General features: G+C 51.5%; 27 non-coding genes across 27 annotated transcripts; all 27 read left to right on the top strand.

Moving 5' to 3' along the window:
- Window positions 1-1,202: 1,202 nt before the first annotated feature.
- LOC117376964 (U2 spliceosomal RNA) lies at window positions 1,203-1,384 on the top strand. The gene has a single exon (XR_004541876.1). It is a non-coding gene; the product is annotated as a U2 spliceosomal RNA (small nuclear RNA).
- Window positions 1,385-2,036: 652 nt separating this feature from the next.
- On the top strand, window positions 2,037-2,152 carry LOC117376998 (U5 spliceosomal RNA). The gene has a single exon (XR_004541905.1). It is a non-coding gene; the product is annotated as a U5 spliceosomal RNA (small nuclear RNA).
- Window positions 2,153-2,395: 243 nt separating this feature from the next.
- On the top strand, window positions 2,396-2,559 carry LOC117376910 (U1 spliceosomal RNA). Its single transcript, XR_004541826.1, has one exon. It is a non-coding gene; the product is annotated as a U1 spliceosomal RNA (small nuclear RNA).
- A 293-nt stretch (window positions 2,560-2,852) lies between these two features.
- Window positions 2,853-3,045, top strand: LOC117376940 (U2 spliceosomal RNA). Its single transcript, XR_004541854.1, has one exon. It is a non-coding gene; the product is annotated as a U2 spliceosomal RNA (small nuclear RNA).
- Window positions 3,046-3,697: 652 nt separating this feature from the next.
- Window positions 3,698-3,813, top strand: LOC117376997 (U5 spliceosomal RNA). The gene has a single exon (XR_004541904.1). It is a non-coding gene; the product is annotated as a U5 spliceosomal RNA (small nuclear RNA).
- A 236-nt stretch (window positions 3,814-4,049) lies between these two features.
- On the top strand, window positions 4,050-4,213 carry LOC117376909 (U1 spliceosomal RNA). Its single transcript, XR_004541825.1, has one exon. It is a non-coding gene; the product is annotated as a U1 spliceosomal RNA (small nuclear RNA).
- A 293-nt stretch (window positions 4,214-4,506) lies between these two features.
- LOC117376939 (U2 spliceosomal RNA) lies at window positions 4,507-4,699 on the top strand. The gene has a single exon (XR_004541853.1). It is a non-coding gene; the product is annotated as a U2 spliceosomal RNA (small nuclear RNA).
- A 645-nt stretch (window positions 4,700-5,344) lies between these two features.
- Window positions 5,345-5,460, top strand: LOC117376996 (U5 spliceosomal RNA). The gene has a single exon (XR_004541903.1). It is a non-coding gene; the product is annotated as a U5 spliceosomal RNA (small nuclear RNA).
- Window positions 5,461-5,703: 243 nt separating this feature from the next.
- LOC117376908 (U1 spliceosomal RNA) lies at window positions 5,704-5,867 on the top strand. Its single transcript, XR_004541824.1, has one exon. It is a non-coding gene; the product is annotated as a U1 spliceosomal RNA (small nuclear RNA).
- Window positions 5,868-6,160: 293 nt separating this feature from the next.
- LOC117376938 (U2 spliceosomal RNA) lies at window positions 6,161-6,353 on the top strand. The gene has a single exon (XR_004541852.1). It is a non-coding gene; the product is annotated as a U2 spliceosomal RNA (small nuclear RNA).
- A 653-nt stretch (window positions 6,354-7,006) lies between these two features.
- Window positions 7,007-7,122, top strand: LOC117376995 (U5 spliceosomal RNA). Its single transcript, XR_004541902.1, has one exon. It is a non-coding gene; the product is annotated as a U5 spliceosomal RNA (small nuclear RNA).
- A 243-nt stretch (window positions 7,123-7,365) lies between these two features.
- Window positions 7,366-7,529, top strand: LOC117376907 (U1 spliceosomal RNA). The gene has a single exon (XR_004541823.1). It is a non-coding gene; the product is annotated as a U1 spliceosomal RNA (small nuclear RNA).
- A 293-nt stretch (window positions 7,530-7,822) lies between these two features.
- On the top strand, window positions 7,823-8,015 carry LOC117376956 (U2 spliceosomal RNA). Its single transcript, XR_004541869.1, has one exon. It is a non-coding gene; the product is annotated as a U2 spliceosomal RNA (small nuclear RNA).
- A 650-nt stretch (window positions 8,016-8,665) lies between these two features.
- LOC117376994 (U5 spliceosomal RNA) lies at window positions 8,666-8,781 on the top strand. The gene has a single exon (XR_004541901.1). It is a non-coding gene; the product is annotated as a U5 spliceosomal RNA (small nuclear RNA).
- Window positions 8,782-9,024: 243 nt separating this feature from the next.
- On the top strand, window positions 9,025-9,188 carry LOC117376923 (U1 spliceosomal RNA). The gene has a single exon (XR_004541838.1). It is a non-coding gene; the product is annotated as a U1 spliceosomal RNA (small nuclear RNA).
- Window positions 9,189-9,481: 293 nt separating this feature from the next.
- On the top strand, window positions 9,482-9,674 carry LOC117376937 (U2 spliceosomal RNA). The gene has a single exon (XR_004541851.1). It is a non-coding gene; the product is annotated as a U2 spliceosomal RNA (small nuclear RNA).
- A 653-nt stretch (window positions 9,675-10,327) lies between these two features.
- On the top strand, window positions 10,328-10,443 carry LOC117376993 (U5 spliceosomal RNA). Its single transcript, XR_004541900.1, has one exon. It is a non-coding gene; the product is annotated as a U5 spliceosomal RNA (small nuclear RNA).
- Window positions 10,444-10,686: 243 nt separating this feature from the next.
- Window positions 10,687-10,850, top strand: LOC117376906 (U1 spliceosomal RNA). The gene has a single exon (XR_004541822.1). It is a non-coding gene; the product is annotated as a U1 spliceosomal RNA (small nuclear RNA).
- Window positions 10,851-11,143: 293 nt separating this feature from the next.
- LOC117376936 (U2 spliceosomal RNA) lies at window positions 11,144-11,336 on the top strand. Its single transcript, XR_004541850.1, has one exon. It is a non-coding gene; the product is annotated as a U2 spliceosomal RNA (small nuclear RNA).
- A 654-nt stretch (window positions 11,337-11,990) lies between these two features.
- Window positions 11,991-12,106, top strand: LOC117376992 (U5 spliceosomal RNA). Its single transcript, XR_004541899.1, has one exon. It is a non-coding gene; the product is annotated as a U5 spliceosomal RNA (small nuclear RNA).
- A 243-nt stretch (window positions 12,107-12,349) lies between these two features.
- LOC117376905 (U1 spliceosomal RNA) lies at window positions 12,350-12,513 on the top strand. Its single transcript, XR_004541821.1, has one exon. It is a non-coding gene; the product is annotated as a U1 spliceosomal RNA (small nuclear RNA).
- Window positions 12,514-12,806: 293 nt separating this feature from the next.
- LOC117376950 (U2 spliceosomal RNA) lies at window positions 12,807-12,999 on the top strand. The gene has a single exon (XR_004541863.1). It is a non-coding gene; the product is annotated as a U2 spliceosomal RNA (small nuclear RNA).
- Window positions 13,000-13,652: 653 nt separating this feature from the next.
- Window positions 13,653-13,768, top strand: LOC117376990 (U5 spliceosomal RNA). The gene has a single exon (XR_004541898.1). It is a non-coding gene; the product is annotated as a U5 spliceosomal RNA (small nuclear RNA).
- A 243-nt stretch (window positions 13,769-14,011) lies between these two features.
- LOC117376904 (U1 spliceosomal RNA) lies at window positions 14,012-14,175 on the top strand. Its single transcript, XR_004541820.1, has one exon. It is a non-coding gene; the product is annotated as a U1 spliceosomal RNA (small nuclear RNA).
- A 293-nt stretch (window positions 14,176-14,468) lies between these two features.
- On the top strand, window positions 14,469-14,661 carry LOC117376935 (U2 spliceosomal RNA). Its single transcript, XR_004541849.1, has one exon. It is a non-coding gene; the product is annotated as a U2 spliceosomal RNA (small nuclear RNA).
- A 646-nt stretch (window positions 14,662-15,307) lies between these two features.
- Window positions 15,308-15,423, top strand: LOC117376989 (U5 spliceosomal RNA). Its single transcript, XR_004541897.1, has one exon. It is a non-coding gene; the product is annotated as a U5 spliceosomal RNA (small nuclear RNA).
- Window positions 15,424-15,666: 243 nt separating this feature from the next.
- On the top strand, window positions 15,667-15,830 carry LOC117376903 (U1 spliceosomal RNA). The gene has a single exon (XR_004541819.1). It is a non-coding gene; the product is annotated as a U1 spliceosomal RNA (small nuclear RNA).
- The last annotated feature ends 4,747 nt before the right edge of the window (window positions 15,831-20,577 follow it).

Genomic DNA, 20,577 nt, shown 5'->3' with positions numbered 1-20,577 from the left:
GACCTCCCCCTCTTCCTAGGAGCAAGATACACGGCCTTGCACTTTGCACTTTCCAAGGACCCATCCGGAAACCCCAAAACGACTGCCTTTGCACGATTCTGGATGGGTTCCTTTTTAAGAAGAAAGAAGATTTTACCCATTGATCTTAAAGTCCCGGTGTCTTTTAACCTGCCTAAGTTTTATGCTTTTATTCCCACCTTTTTAAAGCATTTTAAACTAGAGCAGGAGGAGTTGCAGATTTTAACCAACCACCGCTTTTTAATCTCTGTTGTGCAGGAGCGAGAACCAGTGAGTCCAGTGCGCGGGCTCGCACTAGGCGACCCCTCCACGGTTTGGCGCAACGTGAACCATCCCACTCTCCCAAACAGACTCCGGGACCTGTCCTGGATGGTGGCTCATGAGGTTCTCCCAGTCAGGTCCGTCATGCACTCCCGGAGCCTCGCTCAGTCCGCTACCTGCCCCCGGCCGGGTTGTGGCGCGCCCGAGTCGGTGAGGCACCTGCTCTGGGAGTGCAGCGCCGCCATAGACCAGTGGGCGACAGCCGGCTCCTTGCAATTCCCGTACCTGCCGGCAGGGGAGGTCCTGACAGCCCAGTTGGTGCTGTACGGGGTGGGCCTGAGTCCAAACACGACAAAGGACTTTTCAAGAATCTGGCTCACCCTCGCTGCCATCAAAGACGCCATATGGACCTCCAGAAACCTGCTGGTAGGAAGGCAAATGCAGATCCCCCCCGTGGCTGTGATCCGTAAGGCAGCAGCTACAGTCCGAGAGGCTGTGGCTGCAGGCAGCGGGCCCTAGGACACAGCTACAAAGAAGAATCGCATTTATGCCCATTCGGAGGAAGGAGACCGAAGCCTCACTCGAAGGTCAAAGCGGCAGCGGCCTGGCTCTCCGGGAGCGGTTGGTGGGAAGGAGCAACAGGGGAGGGACCTCCTCTGAGCGTGACAGGTTTCCGAGAGACCAAATGTTTGGGGGAGTGGGATGAGTTATTCTTGATAAGGACTCACCTCGCTCCTGCACAAAGAGGACTTTTACCTACTGCACTCCCCTTTTAATGGACACTTTTGACATACCTGGTTTTAGACATTGTTTCATAACTTTTTAACACACAACTGTTTTAAACACTGTATTTATTGAGAAATTTGATTGTGTTTGAAATGTAAAACAGAGTGCAATGTCTGAATTAAAACGGGAAAGTGTCAATAAACTTTTTTTCGAAAGAAAAAAAATCTGTTCTTATCAGTTTAATATCTGATACGTCCCCTACCCGGGGGACCATATATTAAATTGATTTTTGCAATGAGGTGATGGAATATGGGGCTTGCTCCGTCCACTCCACGCATCGACCCGGTATTGCAGTATCTCCGGGAACGGTGCACGTCCACTCAGGTAAACAGTTAATCCGTGTCTGCTCCCGTTTCTTCCCATAAGCATTGCCTTTCTCTCCGGAGCTTGTCTATGCTCTCTTCCCGTCTTTGTGTCTGTCTTACTCCATCCTTTTCCCAATTTTTCTGTGTTTTTTTTTGCTTTTCGTCTCATCCCGCTTCTTGCCCTGTATTTTTCCGGTCTCTTTTGGCACTCCTTCCTGGTTTCCCTTTCTTTCTTTCCTGCTTCTGCCTGCTTCTGCCTGCTTCTGCCTGCTTTTCCCTACTCATTTCCCATTCCCTGCCTATGTTATTCCATAGCGTTTTCCCACTCCTTCTCTTCCGTGTAAGCCTGCTGTAGCTACGTTGCCCCACGTGAGTGCACGTGCTGTTTTTTTCCCCGTTTGTCCTCCTTTCCCTGTCTGTCTTTTCACCGCTTTCTGCTGCCACTGAGCTGCAGATCCGAAAGCCCGGTCTCGGCGCTGCGGTCTCGTGGGGAAGCTTCTGGTGCTCAGCTACTGAAGCAGACCCCGCCCACTGCGCCCACCTTGTGCAAATGAGCTGCAGGCTATAGCACAAAAAAAACAAAAAAAACCCCAACAAAATGCCTTGCCCGCGACGGGGCCATGTGGGGCCTCATGTGGTGGAAGGTGTGTGGCTCTCCGTTCCCACACTCTTGTTTCTCTTCAGATCGTACAAATCTTTCGCCTTTTACTAAAGATTTCCGTGGAGAGGAACGACAAGAGATTATCCCAAATTTTTTGGATGCCCTGTTTTGCAGCGGGGCTGTGTGACTTTGTTCAAAGTAACCTTGCGTCATCAGCGCCCGCAGATGAGATTTGCACTTGAAGGGGCCGTCGGGCGTCGCTCGGCAGTGCATTTGAAAAGCCCGTCTCTCATCCCAACCGTCCCGCCCGTGTTGGCAGCCGGGAAAGCTTCTCCTTTGACTTGCGCTCGCCGCTGAAACGGGAAACCGTAGCCCTGCGGTCCCTCCGCATGGAACAGCGGCTTGGCTCTGAGCCAGGCGAGGCATACTTACCTGGCAGGGGCGATACCATGATCACTAAGGTGGTTCACCCAGAGCGAGGCTCATCCATTGCACTCCGGATGTGCTGACCCCTGTGAATTCCCCAAATGTGGGAATCTCAACTGCATAATTTCTGGTAGTGGGGGACTGCGTCCGCGCTCTCCCCTGATTTTGTGTCCAATGTAGAGTACCGCTTCTCCTCGTGACGTTTAGCCTGGCCGTGTTTCTGTTTGGTTTCTTACTCATTTCTCGCTCGTTTTTTTTTTCCTGCCTCGATGGTAATCCCACACCTTCACCTCCTACCGAGAAGGCTCTGCTGTGCAGGATTCCAATCTCCGCCTCTCTGTCTGCGCAGCACATGTGCCCCACCCCCGCCGCCCGGTGCAAACGGGTGCTGCTGTAACCGTCACTGGGAGGGTGTGTGGGGGCAAAGCCTACAGCTCCGTGGCGCCTTCAGCGTCATCGCTTCTCGGCCTTTTGGCTAAGATCAAGTGTAGTATCTGTTCTTATCAGTTTAATATCTGATACGTCCCCTACCCGGGGGACCATATATTAAATTGATTTTTGCAATGAGGTGATGGAATATGGGGCTTGCTCCGTCCACTCCACGCATCGACCCGGTATTGCAGTATCTCCGGGAACGGTGCACGTCCACTCAGGTAAACAGTTAATCCGTGTCTGCTCCCGTTTCTTCCCATAAGCATTGCCTTTCTCTCCGGAGCTTGTCTATGCTCTCTTCCCGTCTTTGTGTCTGTCTTACTCCATCCTTTTCCCAATTTTTCTGTGTTTTTTTTTGCTTTTCGTCTCATCCCGCTTCTTGCCCTGTATTTTTCCGGTCTCTTTTGGCACTCCTTCCTGGTTTCCCTTTCTTTCTTTTCCTGCTTCTGCCTGCTTCTGCCTGCTTCTGCCTGCTTTTCCCTACTCATTTCCCATTCCCTGCCTATGTTATTCCATAGCGTTTTCCCACTCCTTCTCTTCCGTGTAAGCCTGCTGTAGCTACGTTGCCCCACGTGAGTGCACGTGCTGTTTTTTTCCCCGTTTGTCCTCCTTTCCCTGTCTGTCTTTTCACCGCTTTCTGCTGCCACTGAGCTGCAGATCCGAAAGCCCGGTCTCGGCGCTGCGGTCTCGTGGGGAAGCTTCTGGTGCTCAGCTACTGAAGCGGACCCCGCCCACTGCGCCCACCTTGTGCAAATGAGCTGCAGGCTATAGCACAAAAAAACAAAAAAAACCCCAACAAAATGCCTTGCCCGCGACGGGGCCATGTGGGGCCTCATGTGGTGGAAGGTGTGTGGCTCTCCATTCCCACACTCTTGTTTCTCTTCAGATCGTACAAATCTTTCGCCTTTTACTAAAGATTTCCGTGGAGAGGAACGACAAGAGATTATCCCAAATTTTTTGGATGCCCTGTTTTGCAGCGGGGCTGTGTGACTTTGTTCAAAGTAACCTTGCGTCATCAGCGCCCGCAGATGAGATTTGCACTTGAAGGGGGCGTCGCTCGGCAGTGCATTTGAAAAGCCCGTCTCTCATCCCAACCGTCCCGCCCGTGTTGGCAGCCGGGAAAGCTTCTCCTTTGACTTGCGCTCGCCGCTGAAACGGGAAACCGTAGCCCTGCGGTCCCTCCGCATGGAACAGCGGCTTGGCTCTGAGCCAGGCGAGGCATACTTACCTGGCAGGGGCGATACCATGATCACTAAGGTGGTTCACCCAGAGCGAGGCTCATCCATTGCACTCCGGATGTGCTGACCCCTGTGAATTCCCCAAATGTGGGAATCTCAACTGCATAATTTCTGGTAGTGGGGGACTGCGTCCGCGCTCTCCCCTGATTTTGTGTCCAATGTAGAGTACCGCTTCTCCTCGTGACGTTTAGCCTGGCCGTGTTTCTGTTTGGTTTCTTACTCATTTCTCGCTCGTTTTTTTTTTCCTGCCTCGATGGTAATCCCACACCTTCACCTCCTACCGAGAAGGCTCTGCTGTGCAGGATTCCAATCTCCGCCTCTCTGTCTGCGCAGCACATGTGCCCCACCCCCGCCGCCCGGTGCAAACGGGTGCTGCTGTAACCGTCACTGGGAGGGTGTGTGGGGGCAAAGCCTACAGCTCCGTGGCGCCTTCAGCGTCATCGCTTCTCGGCCTTTTGGCTAAGATCAAGTGTAGTATCTGTTCTTATCAGTTTAATATCTGATACGTCCCCTACCCGGGGGACCATATATTAAATTGATTTTTGCAATGAGGTGATGGAATATGGGGCTTGCTCCGTCCACTCCACGCATCGACCCGGTATTGCAGTATCTCCGGGAACGGTGCACGTCCACTCAGGTAAACAGTTAATCCGTGTCTGCTCCCGTTTCTTCCCATAAGCATTGCCTTTCTCTCCGGAGCTTGTCTATGCTCTCTTCCCGTCTTTGTGTCTGTCTTACTCCATCCTTTTCCCAATTTTTCTGTGTTTTTTTTTGCTTTTCGTCTCATCCCGCTTCTTGCCCTGTATTTTTCCGGTCTCTTTTGGCACTCCTTCCTGGTTTCCCTTTCTTTTCTTTTTTCCTGCTTCTGCCTGCTTCTGCCTGCTTTTCCCTACTCATTTCCCATTCCCTGCCTATGTTATTCCATAGCGTTTTCCCACTCCTTCTCTTCCGTGTAAGCCTGCTGTAGCTACGTTGCCCCACGTGAGTGCACGTGCTGTTTTTTTCCCCGTTTGTCCTCCTTTCCCTGTCTGTCTTTTCACCGCTTTCTGCTGCCACTGAGCTGCAGATCCGAAAGCCCGGTCTCGGCGCTGCGGTCTCGTGGGGAAGCTTCTGGTGCTCAGCTACTGAAGCGGACCCCGCCCACTGCGCCCACCTTGTGCAAATGAGCTGCAGGCTATAGCACAAAAAAACAAAAAAAACCCCAACAAAATGCCTTGCCCGCGACGGGGCCATGTGGGGCCTCATGTGGTGGAAGGTGTGTGGCTCTCCGTTCCCACACTCTTGTTTCTCTTCAGATCGTACAAATCTTTCGCCTTTTACTAAAGATTTCCGTGGAGAGGAACGACAAGAGATTATCCCAAATTTTTTGGATGCCCTGTTTTGCAGCGGGGCTGTGTGACTTTGTTCAAAGTAACCTTGCGTCATCAGCGCCCGCAGATGAGATTTGCACTTGAAGGGGCCGTCGGGCGTCGCTCGGCAGTGCATTTGAAAAGCCCGTCTCTCATCCCAACCGTCCCGCCCGTGTTGGCAGCCGGGAAAGCTTCTCCTTTGACTTGCGCTCGCCGCTGAAACGGGAAACCGTAGCCCTGCGGTCCCTCCGCATGGAACAGCGGCTTGGCTCTGAGCCAGGCGAGGCATACTTACCTGGCAGGGGCGATACCATGATCACTAAGGTGGTTCACCCAGAGCGAGGCTCATCCATTGCACTCCGGATGTGCTGACCCCTGTGAATTCCCCAAATGTGGGAATCTCAACTGCATAATTTCTGGTAGTGGGGGACTGCGTCCGCGCTCTCCCCTGATTTTGTGTCCAATGTAGAGTACCGCTTCTCCTCGTGACGTTTAGCCTGGCCGTGTTTCTGTTTGGTTTCTTACTCATTTCTCGCTCGTTTTTTTTTTCCTGCCTCGATGGTAATCCCACACCTTCACCTCCTACCGAGAAGGCTCTGCTGTGCAGGATTCCAATCTCCGCCTCTCTGTCTGCGCAGCACATGTGCCCCACCCCCGCCGCCCGGTGCAAACGGGTGCTGCTGTAACCGTCACTGGGAGGGTGTGTGGGGGCAAAGCCTACAGCTCCGTGGCGCCTTCAGCGTCATCGCTTCTCGGCCTTTTGGCTAAGATCAAGTGTAGTATCTGTTCTTATCAGTTTAATATCTGATACGTCCCCTACCCGGGGGACCATATATTAAATTGATTTTTGCAATGAGGTGATGGAATATGGGGCTTGCTCCGTCCACTCCACGCATCGACCCGGTATTGCAGTATCTCCGGGAACGGTGCACGTCCACTCAGGTAAACAGTTAATCCGTGTCTGCTCCCGTTTCTTCCCATAAGCATTGCCTTTCTCTCCGGAGCTTGTCTATGCTCTCTTCCCGTCTTTGTGTCTGTCTTACTCCATCCTTTTCCCAATTTTTCTGTGTTTTTTTTTGCTTTTCGTCTCATCCCGCTTCTTGCCCTGTATTTTTCCGGTCTCTTTTGGCACTCCTTCCTGGTTTCCCTTTCTTTCTTTTTCCTGCTTCTGCCTGCTTCTGCCTGCTTCTGCCTGCTTTTCCCTACTCATTTCCCATTCCCTGCCTATGTTATTCCATAGCGTTTTCCCACTCCTTCTCTTCCGTGTAAGCCTGCTGTAGCTACGTTGCCCCACGTGAGTGCACGTGCTGTTTTTTTCCCCGTTTGTCCTCCTTTCCCTGTCTGTCTTTTCACCGCTTTCTGCTGCCACTGAGCTGCAGATCCGAAAGCCCGGTCTCGGCGCTGCGGTCTCGTGGGGAAGCTTCTGGTGCTCAGCTACTGAAGCGGACCCCGCCCACTGCGCCCACCTTGTGCAAATGAGCTGCAGGCTATAGCACAAAAAAACAAAAAAAACCCCAACAAAATGCCTTGCCCGCGACGGGGCCATGTGGGGCCTCATGTGGTGGAAGGTGTGTGGCTCTCCGTTCCCACACTCTTGTTTCTCTTCAGATCGTACAAATCTTTCGCCTTTTACTAAAGATTTCCGTGGAGAGGAACGACAAGAGATTATCCCAAATTTTTTGGATGCCCTGTTTTGCAGCGGGGCTGTGTGACTTTGTTCAAAGTAACCTTGCGTCATCAGCGCCCGCAGATGAGATTTGCACTTGAAGGGGCCGTCGGGCGTCGCTCGGCAGTGCATTTGAAAAGCCCGTCTCTCATCCCAACCGTCCCGCCCGTGTTGGCAGCCGGGAAAGCTTCTCCTTTGACTTGCGCTCGCCGCTGAAACGGGAAACCGTAGCCCTGCGGTCCCTCCGCATGGAACAGCGGCTTGGCTCTGAGCCAGGCGAGGCATACTTACCTGGCAGGGGCGATACCATGATCACTAAGGTGGTTCACCCAGAGCGAGGCTCATCCATTGCACTCCGGATGTGCTGACCCCTGTGAATTCCCCAAATGTGGGAATCTCAACTGCATAATTTCTGGTAGTGGGGGACTGCGTCCGCGCTCTCCCCTGATTTTGTGTCCAATGTAGAGTACCGCTTCTCCTCGTGACGTTTAGCCTGGCCGTGTTTCTGTTTGGTTTCTTACTCATTTCTCGCTCGTTTTTTTTTTCCTGCCTCGATGGTAATCCCACACCTTCACCTCCTACCGAGAAGGCTCTGCTGTGCAGGATTCCAATCTCCGCCTCTCTGTCTGCGCAGCACATGTGCCCCACCCCCGCCGCCCGGTGCAAACGGGTGCTGCTGTAACCGTCACTGGGAGGGTGTGTGGGGGCAAAGCCTACAGCTCCGTGGCGCCTTCAGCGTCATCGCTTCTCGGCCTTTTGGCTAAGATCAAGTGTAGTATCTGTTCTTATCAGTTTAATATCTGATACGTCCCCTACCCGGGGGACCATATATTAAATTGATTTTTGCAATGAGGTGATGTAATATGGGGCTTGCTCCGTCCACTCCACGCATCGACCCGGTATTGCAGTATCTCCGGGAACGGTGCACGTCCACTCAGGTGAACAGTTAATCCGTGTCTGCTCCCGTTTTCTCCCATAAGCATTGCCTTTCTCTCCGGAGCTTGTCTATGCTCTCTTCCCGTCTTTGTGTCTGTCTTACTCCATCCTTTTCCCAATTTTTCTGTGTTTTTTTTTGCTTTTCGTCTCATCCCGCTTCTTGCCCTGTATTTTTCCGGTCTCTTTTGGCACTCCTTCCTGGTTTCCCTTTCTTTTTTCCTGCTTCTGCCTGCTTCTGCCTGCTTCTGCCTGCTTTTCCCTACTCATTTCCCATTCCCTGCCTATGTTATTCCATAGCGTTTTCCCACTCCTTCTCTTCCGTGTAAGCCTGCTGTAGCTACGTTGCCCCACGTGAGTGCACGTGCTGTTTTTTTCCCCGTTTGTCCTCCTTTCCCTGTCTGTCTTTTCACCGCTTTCTGCTGCCACTGAGCTGCAGATCCGAAAGCCCGGTCTCGGCGCTGCGGTCTCGTGGGGAAGCTTCTGGTGCTCAGCTACTGAAGCGGACCCCGCCCACTGCGCCCACCTTGTGCAAATGAGCTGCAGGCTATAGCACAAAAAAACAAAAAAAACCCCAACAAAATACCTTGCCCGCGACGGGGCCATGTGGGGCCTCATGTGCTGGAAGGTGTGTGGCTCTCCGTTCCCACACTCTTGTTTCTCTTCAGATCGTACAAATCTTTCGCCTTTTACTAAAGATTTCCGTGGAGAGGAACGACAAGAGATTATCCCAAATTTTTTGGATGCCCTGTTTTGCAGCGGGGCTGTGTGACTTTGTTCAAAGTAACCTTGCGTCATCAGCGCCCGCAGATGAGATTTGCACTTGAAGGGGCCGTCGGGCGTCGCTCGGCAGTGCATTTGAAAAGCCCGTCTCTCATCCCAACCGTCCCGCCCGTGTTGGCAGCCGGGAAAGCTTCTCCTTTGACTTGAGCTCGCCGCTGAAACGGGAAACCGTAGCCCTGCGGTCCCTCCGCATGGAACAGCGGCTTGGCTCTGAGCCAGGCGAGGCATACTTACCTGGCAGGGGCGATACCATGATCACTAAGGTGGTTCACCCAGAGCGAGGCTCATCCATTGCACTCCGGATGTGCTGACCCCTGTGAATTCCCCAAATGTGGGAATCTCAACTGAATAATTTCTGGTAGTGGGGGACTGCGTCCGCGCTCTCCCCTGATTTTGTGTCCAATGTAGAGTACCGCTTCTCCTCGTGACGTTTAGCCTGGCCGTGTTTCTGTTTGGTTTCTTACTCATTTCTCGCTCGTTTTTTTTTTCCTGCCTCGATGGTAATCCCACACCTTCACCTCCTACCGAGAAGGCTCTGCTGTGCAGGATTCCAATCTCCGCCTCTCTGTCTGCGCAGCACATGTGCCCCACCCCCGCCGCCCGGTGCAAACGGGTGCTGCTGTAACCGTCACTGGGAGGGTGTGTGGGGGCAAAGCCTACAGCTCCGTGGCGCCTTCAGCGTCATCGCTTCTCGGCCTTTTGGCTAAGATCAAGTGTAGTATCTGTTCTTATCAGTTTAATATCTGATACGTCCCCTACCCGGGGGACCATATATTAAATTGATTTTTGCAATGAGGTGATGGAATATGGGGCTTGCTCCGTCCACTCCACGCATCGACCCGGTATTGCAGTATCTCCGGGAACGGTGCACGTCCACTCAGGTGAACAGTTAATCCGTGTCTGCTCCCGTTTCTTCCCATAAGCATTGCCTTTCTCTCCGGAGCTTGTCTATGCTCTCTTCCCGTCTTTGTGTCTGTCTTACTCCATCCTTTTCCCAATTTTTCTGTGTTTTTTTTGCTTTTCGTCTCATCCCGCTTCTTGCCCTGTATTTTTCCGGTCTCTTTTGGCACTCCTTCCTGGTTTCCCTTTCTTTCTTTTTTCCTGCTTCTGCCTGCTTCTGCCTGCTTCTGCCTGCTTTTCCCTACTCATTTCCCATTCCCTGCCTATGTTATTCCATAGCGTTTTCCCACTCCTTCTCTTCCGTGTAAGCCTGCTGTAGCTACGTTGCCCCACGTGAGTGCACGTGCTGTTTTTTTCCCCGTTTGTCCTCCTTTCCCTGTCTGTCTTTTCACCGCTTTCTGCTGCCACTGAGCTGCAGATCCGAAAGCCCGGTCTCGGCGCTGCGGTCTCGTGGGGAAGCTTCTGGTGCTCAGCTACTGAAGCGGACCCCGCCCACTGCGCCCACCTTGTGCAAATGAGCTGCAGGCTATAGCACAAAAAAACAAAAAAAACCCCAACAAAATGCCTTGCCCGCGACGGGGCCATGTGGGGCCTCATGTGGTGGAAGGTGTGTGGCTCTCCGTTCCCACACTCTTGTTTCTCTTCAGATCGTACAAATCTTTCGCCTTTTACTAAAGATTTCCGTGGAGAGGAACGACAAGAGATTATCCCAAATTTTTTGGATGCCCTGTTTTGCAGCGGGGCTGTGTGACTTTGTTCAAAGTAACCTTGCGTCATCAGCGCCCGCAGATGAGATTTGCACTTGAAGGGGCCGTCGGGCGTCGCTCGGCAGTGCATTTGAAAAGCCCGTCTCTCATCCCAACCGTCCCGCCCGTGTTGGCAGCCGGGAAAGCTTCTCCTTTGACTTGCGCTCGCCGCTGAAACGGGAAACCGTAGCCCTGCGGTCCCTCCGCATGGAACAGCGGCTTGGCTCTGAGCCAGGCGAGGCATACTTACCTGGCAGGGGCGATACCATGATCACTAAGGTGGTTCACCCAGAGCGAGGCTCATCCATTGCACTCCGGATGTGCTGACCCCTGTGAATTCCCCAAATGTGGGAATCTCAACTGCATAATTTCTGGTAGTGGGGGACTGCGTCCGCGCTCTCCCCTGATTTTGTGTCCAATGTAGAGTACCGCTTCTCCTCGTGACGTTTAGCCTGGCCGTGTTTCTGTTTGGTTTCTTACTCATTTCTCGCTCGTTTTTTTTTTCCTGCCTCGATGGTAATCCCACACCTTCACCTCCTACCGAGAAGGCTCTGCTGTGCAGGATTCCAATCTCCGCCTCTCTGTCTGCGCAGCACATGTGCCCCACCCCCGCCGCCCGGTGCAAACGGGTGCTGCTGTAACCGTCACTGGGAGGGTGTGTGGGGGCAAAGCCTACAGCTCCGTGGCGCCTTCAGCGTCATCGCTTCTCGGCCTTTTGGCTAAGATCAAGTGTAGTATCTGTTCTTATCAGTTTAATATCTGATACGTCCCCTACCCGGGGGACCATATATTAAATTGATTTTTGCAATGAGGTGATGGAATATGGGGCTTGCTCCGTCCACTCCACGCATCGACCCGGTATTGCAGTATCTCCGGGAACGGTGCACGTCCACTCAGGTAAACAGTTAATCCGTGTCTGCTCCCGTTTCTTCCCATAAGCATTGCCTTTCTCTCCGGAGCTTGTCTATGCTCTCTTCCCGTCTTTGTGTCTGTCTTACTCCATCCTTTTCCCAATTTTTCTGTGTTTTTTTTTGCTTTTCGTCTCATCCCGCTTCTTGCCCTGTATTTTTCCGGTCTCTTTTGGCACTCCTTCCTGGTTTCCCTTTCTTTCTTTTTCCTGCTTCTGCCTGCTTCTGCCTGCTTCTGCCTGCTTTTCCCTACTCATTTCCCATTCCCTGCCTATGTTATTCCATAGCGTTTTCCCACTCCTTCTCTTCCGTGTAAGCCTGCTGTAGCTACGTTGCCCCACGTGAGTGCACGTGCTGTTTTTTTCCCCGTTTGTCCTCCTTTCCCTGTCTGTCTTTTCACCGCTTTCTGCTGCCACTGAGCTGCAGATCCGAAAGCCCGGTCTCGGCGCTGCGGTCTCGTGGGGAAGCTTCTGGTGCTCAGCTACTGAAGCGGACCCCGCCCACTGCGCCCACCTTGTGCAAATGAGCTGCAGGCTATAGCACAAAAAAAACAAAAAAAACCCCAACAAAATGCCTTGCCCGCGACGGGGCCATGTGGGGCCTCATGTGGTGGAAGGTGTGTGGCTCTCCGTTCCCACACTCTTGTTTCTCTTCAGATCGTACAAATCTTTCGCCTTTTACTAAAGATTTCCGTGGAGAGGAACGACAAGAGATTATCCCAAATTTTTTGGATGCCCTGTTTTGCAGCGGGGCTGTGTGACTTTGTTCAAAGTAACCTTGCGTCATCAGCGCCCGCAGATGAGATTTGCACTTGAAGGGGCCGTCGGGCGTCGCTCGGCAGTGCATTTGAAAAGCCCGTCTCTCATCCCAACCGTCCCGCCCGTGTTGGCAGCCGGGAAAGCTTCTCCTTTGACTTGCGCTCGCCGCTGAAACGGGAAACCGTAGCCCTGCGGTCCCTCCGCATGGAACAGCGGCTTGGCTCTGAGCCAGGCGAGGCATACTTACCTGGCAGGGGCGATACCATGATCACTAAGGTGGTTCACCCAGAGCGAGGCTCATCCATTGCACTCCGGATGTGCTGACCCCTGTGAATTCCCCAAATGTGGGAATCTCAACTGCATAATTTCTGGTAGTGGGGGACTGCGTCCGCGCTCTCCCCTGATTTTGTGTCCAATGTAGAGTACCGCTTCTCCTCGTGACGTTTAGCCTGGCCGTGTTTCTGTTTGGTTTCTTACTCATTTCTTGCTCGTTTTTTTTTTCCTGCCTCGATGGTAATCCCACACCTTCACCTCCTACCGAGAAGGCTCTGCTGTGCAGGATTCCAATCTCCGCCTCTCTGTCTGCGCAGCACATGTGCCCCACCCCCGCCGCCCGGTGCAAACGGGTGCTGCTGTAACCGTCACTGGGAGGGTGTGTGGGGGCAAAGCCTACAGCTCCGTGGCGCCTTCAGCGTCATCGCTTCTTGGCCTTTTGGCTAAGATCAAGTGTAGTATCTGTTCTTATCAGTTTAATATCTGATACGTCCCCTACCCGGGGGACCATATATTAAATTGATTTTTGCAATGAGGTGATGGAATATGGGGCTTGCTCCGTCCACTCCACGCATCGACCCGGTATTGCAGTATCTCCGGGAACGGTGCACGTCCACTCAGGTAAACAGTTAATCCGTGTCTGCTCCCGTTTCTTCCCATAAGCATTGCCTTTCTCTCCGGAGCTTGTCTATGCTCTCTTCCCGTCTTTGTGTCTGTCTTACTCCATCCTTTTCCCAATTTTTCTGTGTTTTTTTTGCTTTTCGTCTCATCCCGCTTCTTGCCCTGTATTTTTCCGGTCTCTTTTGGCACTCCTTCCTGGTTTCCCTTTCTTTCTTTTTCCTGCTTCTGCCTGCTTCTGCCTGCTTCTGCCTGCTTTTCCCTACTCATTTCCCATTCCCTGCCTATGTTATTCCATAGCGTTTTCCCACTCCTTCTCTTCCGTGTAAGCCTGCTGTAGCTACGTTGCCCCACGTGAGTGCACGTGCTGTTTTTTTCCCCGTTTGTCCTCCTTTCCCTGTCTGTCTTTTCACCGCTTTCTGCTGCCACTGAGCTGCAGATCCGAAAGCCCGGTCTCGGCGCTGCGGTCTCGTGGGGAAGCTTCTGGTGCTCAGCTACTGAAGCGGACCCCGCCCACTGCGCCCACCTTGTGCAAATGAGCTGCAGGCTATAGCACAAAAAAAACAAAAAAAACCCCAACAAAATGCCTTGCCCGCGACGGGGCCATGTGGGGCCTCATGTGGTGGAAGGTGTGTGGCTCTCCGTTCCCACACTCTTGTTTCTCTTCAGATCGTACAAATCTTTCGCCTTTTACTAAAGATTTCCGTGGAGAGGAACGACAAGAGATTATCCCAAATTTTTTGGATGCCCTGTTTTGCAGCGGGGCTGTGTGACTTTGTTCAAAGTAACCTTGCGTCATCAGCGCCCGCAGATGAGATTTGCACTTGAAGGGGCCGTCGGGCGTCGCTCGGCAGTGCATTTGAAAAGCCCGTCTCTCATCCCAACCGTCCCGCCCGTGTTGGCAGCCGGGAAAGCTTCTCCTTTGACTTGCGCTCGCCGCTGAAACGGGAAACCGTAGCCCTGCGGTCCCTCCGCATGGAACAGCGGCTTGGCTCTGAGCCAGGCGAGGCATACTTACCTGGCAGGGGCGATACCATGATCACTAAGGTGGTTCACCCAGAGCGAGGCTCATCCATTGCACTCCGGATGTGCTGACCCCTGTGAATTCCCCAAATGTGGGAATCTCAACTGCATAATTTCTGGTAGTGGGGGACTGCGTCCGCGCTCTCCCCTGATTTTGTGTCCAATGTAGAGTACCGCTTCTCCTCGTGACGTTTAGCCTGGCCGTGTTTCTGTTTGGTTTCTTACTCATTTCTCGCTCGTTTTTTTTTTCCTGCCTCGATGGTAATCCCACACCTTCACCTCCTACCGAGAAGGCTCTGCTGTGCAGGATTCCAATCTCCGCCTCTCTGTCTGCGCAGCACATGTGCCCCACCCCCGCCGCCCGGTGCAAACGGGTGCTGCTGTAACCGTCACTGGGAGGGTGTGTGGGGGCAAAGCCTACAGCTCCGTGGCGCCTTCAGCGTCATCGCTTCTCGGCCTTTTGGCTAAGATCAAGTGTAGTATCTGTTCTTATCAGTTTAATATCTGATACGTCCCCTACCCGGGGGACCATATATTAAATTGATTTTTGCAATGAGGTGATGGAATATGGGGCTTGCTCCGTCCACTCCACGCATCGACCCGGTATTGCAGTATCTCCGGGAACGGTGCACGTCCACTCAGGTAAACAGTTAATCCGTGTCTGCTCCCGTTTCTTCCCATAAGCATTGCCTTTCTCTCCGGAGCTTGTCTATGCTCTCTTCCCGTCTTTGTGTCTGTCTTACTCCATCCTTTTCCCAATTTTTCTGTGTTTTTTTTTGCTTTTCGTCTCATCCCGCTTCTTGCCCTGTATTTTTCCGGTCTCTTTTGGCACTCCTTCCTGGTTTCCCTTTCTTTCTTTTTCCTGCTTCTGCCTGCTTCTGCCTGCTTCTGCCTGCTTTTCCCTACTCATTTCCCATTCCCTGCCTATGTTATTCCATAGCGTTTTCCCACTCCTTCTCTTCCGTGTAAGCCTGCTGTAGCTACGTTGCCCCACGTGAGTGCACGTGCTGTTTTTTTCCCCGTTTGTCCTCCTTTCCCTGTCTGTCTTTTCACCGCTTTCTGCTGCCACTGAGCTGCAGATCCGAAAGCCCGGTCTCGGCGCTGCGGTCTCGTGGGGAAGCTTCTGGTGCTCAGCTACTGAAGCGGACCCCGCCCACTGCGCCCACCTTGTGCAAATGAGCTGCAGGCTATAGCACAAAAAAAAACCCCAACAAAATGCCTTGCCCGCGACGGGGCCATGTGGGGCCTCATGTGGTGGAAGGTGTGTGGCTCTCCGTTCCCACACTCTTGTTTCTCTTCAGATCGTACAAATCTTTCGCCTTTTACTAAAGATTTCCGTGGAGAGGAACGACAAGAGATTATCCCAAATTTTTTGGATGCCCTGTTTTGCAGCGGGGCTGTGTGACTTTGTTCAAAGTAACCTTGCGTCATCAGCGCCCGCAGATGAGATTTGCACTTGAAGGGGCCGTCGGGCGTCGCTCGGCAGTGCATTTGAAAAGCCCGTCTCTCATCCCAACCGTCCCGCCCGTGTTGGCAGCCGGGAAAGCTTCTCCTTTGACTTGCGCTCGCCGCTGAAACGGGAAACCGTAGCCCTGCGGTCCCTCCGCATGGAACAGCGGCTTGGCTCTGAGCCAGGCGAGGCATACTTACCTGGCAGGGGCGATACCATGATCACTAAGGTGGTTCACCCAGAGCGAGGCTCATCCATTGCACTCCGGATGTGCTGACCCCTGTGAATTCCCCAAATGTGGGAATCTCAACTGCATAATTTCTGGTAGTGGGGGACTGCGTCCGCGCTCTCCCCTGATTTTGTGTCCAATGTAGAGTACCGCTTCTCCTCGTGACGTTTAGCCTGGCCGTGTTTCTGTTTGGTTTCTTACTCATTTCTCGCTCGTTTTTTTTTTCCTGCTTCGATGGTAATCCCACACCTTCACCTCCTACCGAGAAGGCTCTGCTGTGCAGGATTCCAATCTCCGCCTCTCTGTCTGCGCAGCACATGTGCCCCACCCCCGCCGCCCGGTGCAAACGGGTGCTGCTGTAACCGTCACTGGGAGGGTGTGTGGGGGCAAAGCCTACAGCTCCGTGGCGCCTTCAGCGTCATCGCTTCTCGGCCTTTTGGCTAAGATCAAGTGTAGTAGCTTACTGCACTGCTCGCAGCCTTTGGTGGGACAGCGATCGCCTCTGAGGTCCCAAGGGTGTTTGCTTTTGTGGCACTCATTTTGGGCCTCAGAGGATACATTGTCCATTTTTTGTTTATTTGTTCCTTGTTTTTTTTTCGTTGTTGTTGTTGTTTTTCTGTTTACAGCGCATTTGCACTTTAACGGCACTTCCACACCTTAGTTGTAAGTAGCACTTTTAATTGGTTTCAGAGGCACATATTTATTTGTTTTAGTGGTTTTAGGAGGCTTTTAGCTAGTTTTTAGGGTCTTAAATTGGTTTTAGCTGTGGGTGCCTCCGAGATGTCGGCCTCCCATGCCGGCAGGAGGAGGCACCACTGCGTCCGCTTCACACTTAAAGAAATCAATGGAAAAGTTCCACAATTTTCCCGGCTGGAGTTTTCTAGAAACCTTGTCCAGAAAGTACTGAAATTCAAACCTGATGACTTGAATTGTATTTTGTCTCTGCCCTTCAACAAAGGGTTTGATGTCAGCTTTCGCTCGGTGATTCTGTTGAACGAGTTTGGGACGAGGTTTAAAAGTGTGGAGCCCCAGTTTTCAGCTTTTACTGTTGAGAATCTAACTGACAATTCACTGAAACATGTGATTGTCAGAATGTTCAATGAAACGGTGAGTGCTGAGGATATTTGTATATGGCTGGGAAGATATTGCACGGTGAAGGGCCAGGCTATCAAGGTCAGAGATGTGGACGGCATTTGGACTGGCAGCTGGAGGGTCCCCATTCAACAATGGCAGGACCCCCAGGGCTACCAAGGCCTGAAGCACCTGCCTAGTGTGATAGTCCTGGGAGATAACCGAGGCTATATACACTACCAAGGACAACCCAAGCTCTGCCGGAGATGTGGGGAGCATGGGCACTTAGTGGAGGCTTGCACTCAAGTGGTCTGCGGTAAGTGTAGAGAAATTGGGCACACTTTTGATGAGTGCACCAATGGCAGAAGGTGCAACCTCTGTGGTGATTTGGGTCACCTTTTCAGAGATTGCCCGAAATCTTTTGCCAACAAATTAAAGGCCGGGAAAAATATACAAGATGGCGGACCAAACAAAATGGCGGAAGAGCAGTCTGGAGAGGAGGGGCTGGGAAATTTGAATCTCCCGCCAAAAACCCTGATTGGAGGAGAGGAACAGGGTGACGCGGGGGAAGGGGAGGGGCCTGCGGAGGCTCCTCCCATGGAGTGTCAAGAGGTGGAGCAGGGGCACGACATAGTTCCGCCCACCCAGGAGGAGGAGGCGGAGCAGGCACCTGCAGAGGCCCCGCCCAGGCAGGAGGGGGAGGCCTCCCCCCCGGAAGCCAAAACTGAGATGGAAACAGTGGAGGCAATGGGGGGAGGTGGCCCCCGGGACCCCCTAAACGAATGCCTGGAGAGCCTCCTCAACAACGCCCAGTACCCCAAGAGGCCCTTGTCAGAGTCGTCCTCTGAGAGCAACCTACTCTCAGAGAAGAGGGGAAAAGTCGGGGCTCTCTCAGACAGTGATTCTGTGGAGGAGCCCAGAATCTTCCCCTCCGATTCACCCAACGAGGTCTCGTTTCTCTCAATTGCTCTGCAATCAACTCCGCGAACGATGCCTCTTAGAGGTAAAAGGAGGAACAGGCCTAACCCCCCTTCTCACTCACCCCTGAGAGAGAAGGAAAAGCCGTGTTCACAAGGTCCAGAACAATAGCCTCTTTTTAACTGTGTTTTATTTTGTTTTATGTTTAGCATTTTAGTCTTTTAAATGTCATACCTTGTTTTAACCATACTCATGGCGATCACACTCTCTACCATCAATGTAAGGAGTGTGAAGTCTAGAGTTAGAGCGCAAAGCATTTTATCCTTTCTTAACTCTTTTAACTCAGATGTGTTTTTATTGCAAGAGTGTTCCCTGCCGTTTTTAAATCACTACAGAGATTGGGAGGAGATGTGGCCACACCCGTCTGTATGGAGCGGTTCGAATGAAAATAAAAATGACGGGGTGGCCATTTTAATAAATAATCCTCTGGTGACGGTAAAGGGCAGCACTGTGGTGAGAGACGGACGGGCATTTTTAATACATCTGAGTTTTATGGGACAGGATTTTAAGCTCTTAAATATTTATGGTTTTAACGATAAACACAAACGGTATGACCTTTTAGAAGACCTGCAGTCCCACATGCTAGGCAGAACTCCTTTTATTTTAGCAGGTGATTTTAATTGCATTTTAACACAAAAAGACAGGAACAGATGTGGGGATTTTAATTTAGACAAAACATCAGTTTTATTGCAGGGCTTATGTAGGGATTTTAAACTACAGGACTGTTTTAAAGCCATGCATCCTAGAGAGGAGGGCTTCACCTGGATCAGTGGTGATGGCACCAAAGCCTCTCGCATTGACTACGTTTTTACCAGGGACTGCCCACCTACCGATGCTAGATTGACCCCTGTTTTCTTTTCCGATCACCTGATGCTTTCCTGCACCCTTTCACTCCCTTCGGGTGTGACTGTAGGAAGTGGTCTGTGGAAGCTCAACTGCTCCCTGTTAAAGGACGCTGATGTAGTTCGTCAGTACAGGGAGCAGTACAAAGAGTGGCAGACCCTTCAAGACTTGCACGAGACACGAGCACACTGGTGGGAGATGGTAAAGTCAAGGACTCGAACCTTTTTTAGATGGGTGGGAAAAAGGAAAAAACAAAAAGAAAATAGCCGCATGTTGGGACTGCAAAAACGCTTGCAAAGGTATTTTAATCTTCAACAAAACGGTTTTAATTGTAATTTTAATGAAGAAATAAAACAGGTAAAAAAGAAATGTTGGTTTTAGCGGAAAATAAAAGTAAGGGTGTAATTTTAAGAGCAAAAGAACAGGAGATGGAAGAAGGTGAAAAATGCACGCGATATTTTTTTAAGAAGATTTTAAACAAAAGCAAGTCAATTTTATCTCTTAAAAAACAAGATGGCGTGGTCACAACAAAAACTGAAGAAATAAAAGAAATAGTTGAAAACTTCTACCAAAACCTGTACCAAACAAAAGAAATAAATGTAAACACCTTAAAAGAACTTTTAAAATCCATAGAGAATGTTTTAACAGACAGTGTGCTTTTATCCCAGAATTTTACCCTTTTAGAACTTTCAAAATGCATCAGAGCTTTTAAAAAGGGCAAATCCCCGGGGGCCGACGGGCTCCCGGTGGAGTTTTATCTGACTTTTTGGGACATTTTAGCACCTGACCTACTGACTGTTTTTATGGATTTTGAAAGACTAGGCCAACTACCTGACAGTTTCAGATTAGGGATAGTGACTCTCCTTCCCAAGAACAAAGACAGGACTGACCTGACTAACTGGAGACCTATTACCCTTTTAAATCTGGACTGTAAACTTTTTAGCAAGATTTTATCTTCACGTCTGTCCTTGTTTTTAGAGGGTTTGATTCACCCGGATCAAGCCTGTGCCATCCCCGGGAGGAAGATCACAGACAGCCTCGTACTGATCCGAGACACCATCTGTTATGCGAGAGACAGAAACATCCGGCTAGTAGTCCTAAACTTAGACTTTGAGAAAGCCTTCGATCGGGTCTCGCACCAGTACCTCTTTGAGGTACTGCGAAAAGTGGGTTTACCTGATAGGTTTATAGAGTGGGTGGGGCTGCTATACCGAGGGATCAGCAGCAGATTCATGGTAAACGGGCATCTGACAAAAGCAGTGCAAATCAACTGCGGTGTCCGTCAGGGCTGTCCGTTATCAGCCCTCCTGTATGTTCTCTGTATCGAACCCCTGGCACAGATCTTGAGAAGGGACCAACGAATCAGGGGGGTGGGCATCCCGGGTGGGGGGGGGCTCACCGCCAAATGCATTTTATACATGGATGACGTGAATGTTTTATGTACTGACCTTTTATCCGTAAACAGGACTCTGGACTTGACCGACTGGTTTGGACTGGCCTCTGGGTCTAAACTAAACCGAAAAAAGACCCAAGCCCAATTTTACGGACCCTGGACCCCCGACGAGACTGCTGGACTCCCCCTCACGGTGACAGAAGGACAAAAAATACTGGGAATCAGGTTCGACCGGGAGGGGGGTGGGAGTCAAAATTGGGCTGACATTATAGGGAAAGTCAGACAGAGACTGGGGCTTTGGACACTTAGAGGACTGACAATGGAAGGGAAGGTTTTAATAATCAAGGCTGTGATTTTACCCCTGTTTTTACTAACTTGTTCTGTTTTTATGCCCCCCAGGAGTGTGCTTTTATCCATCGAGAGGTCGATATTTTACTTCCTGTGGGGGTCCAAGTGGGAAAGGTTGAGGAGGGAGGTTATGAAGAGGCCAAAGGAAAAAGGAGGAAAAGGCGTCCCTGACCTCCCCCTCTTCCTAGGAGCAAAATACACAGCCTTGCACTTTGCACTTTCCAAGGACCCATCCGGAAAC

Source organism: Periophthalmus magnuspinnatus, chromosome 9, assembly GCF_009829125.3.
Source record: "Periophthalmus magnuspinnatus isolate fPerMag1 chromosome 9, fPerMag1.2.pri, whole genome shotgun sequence".
In the NCBI taxonomy this organism is placed as follows: domain Eukaryota; kingdom Metazoa; phylum Chordata; class Actinopteri; order Gobiiformes; family Gobiidae; genus Periophthalmus; species Periophthalmus magnuspinnatus.
Note: the sequence above shows the minus strand (reverse complement) of the source record. Positions and strands in the feature narration are given on the sequence as shown.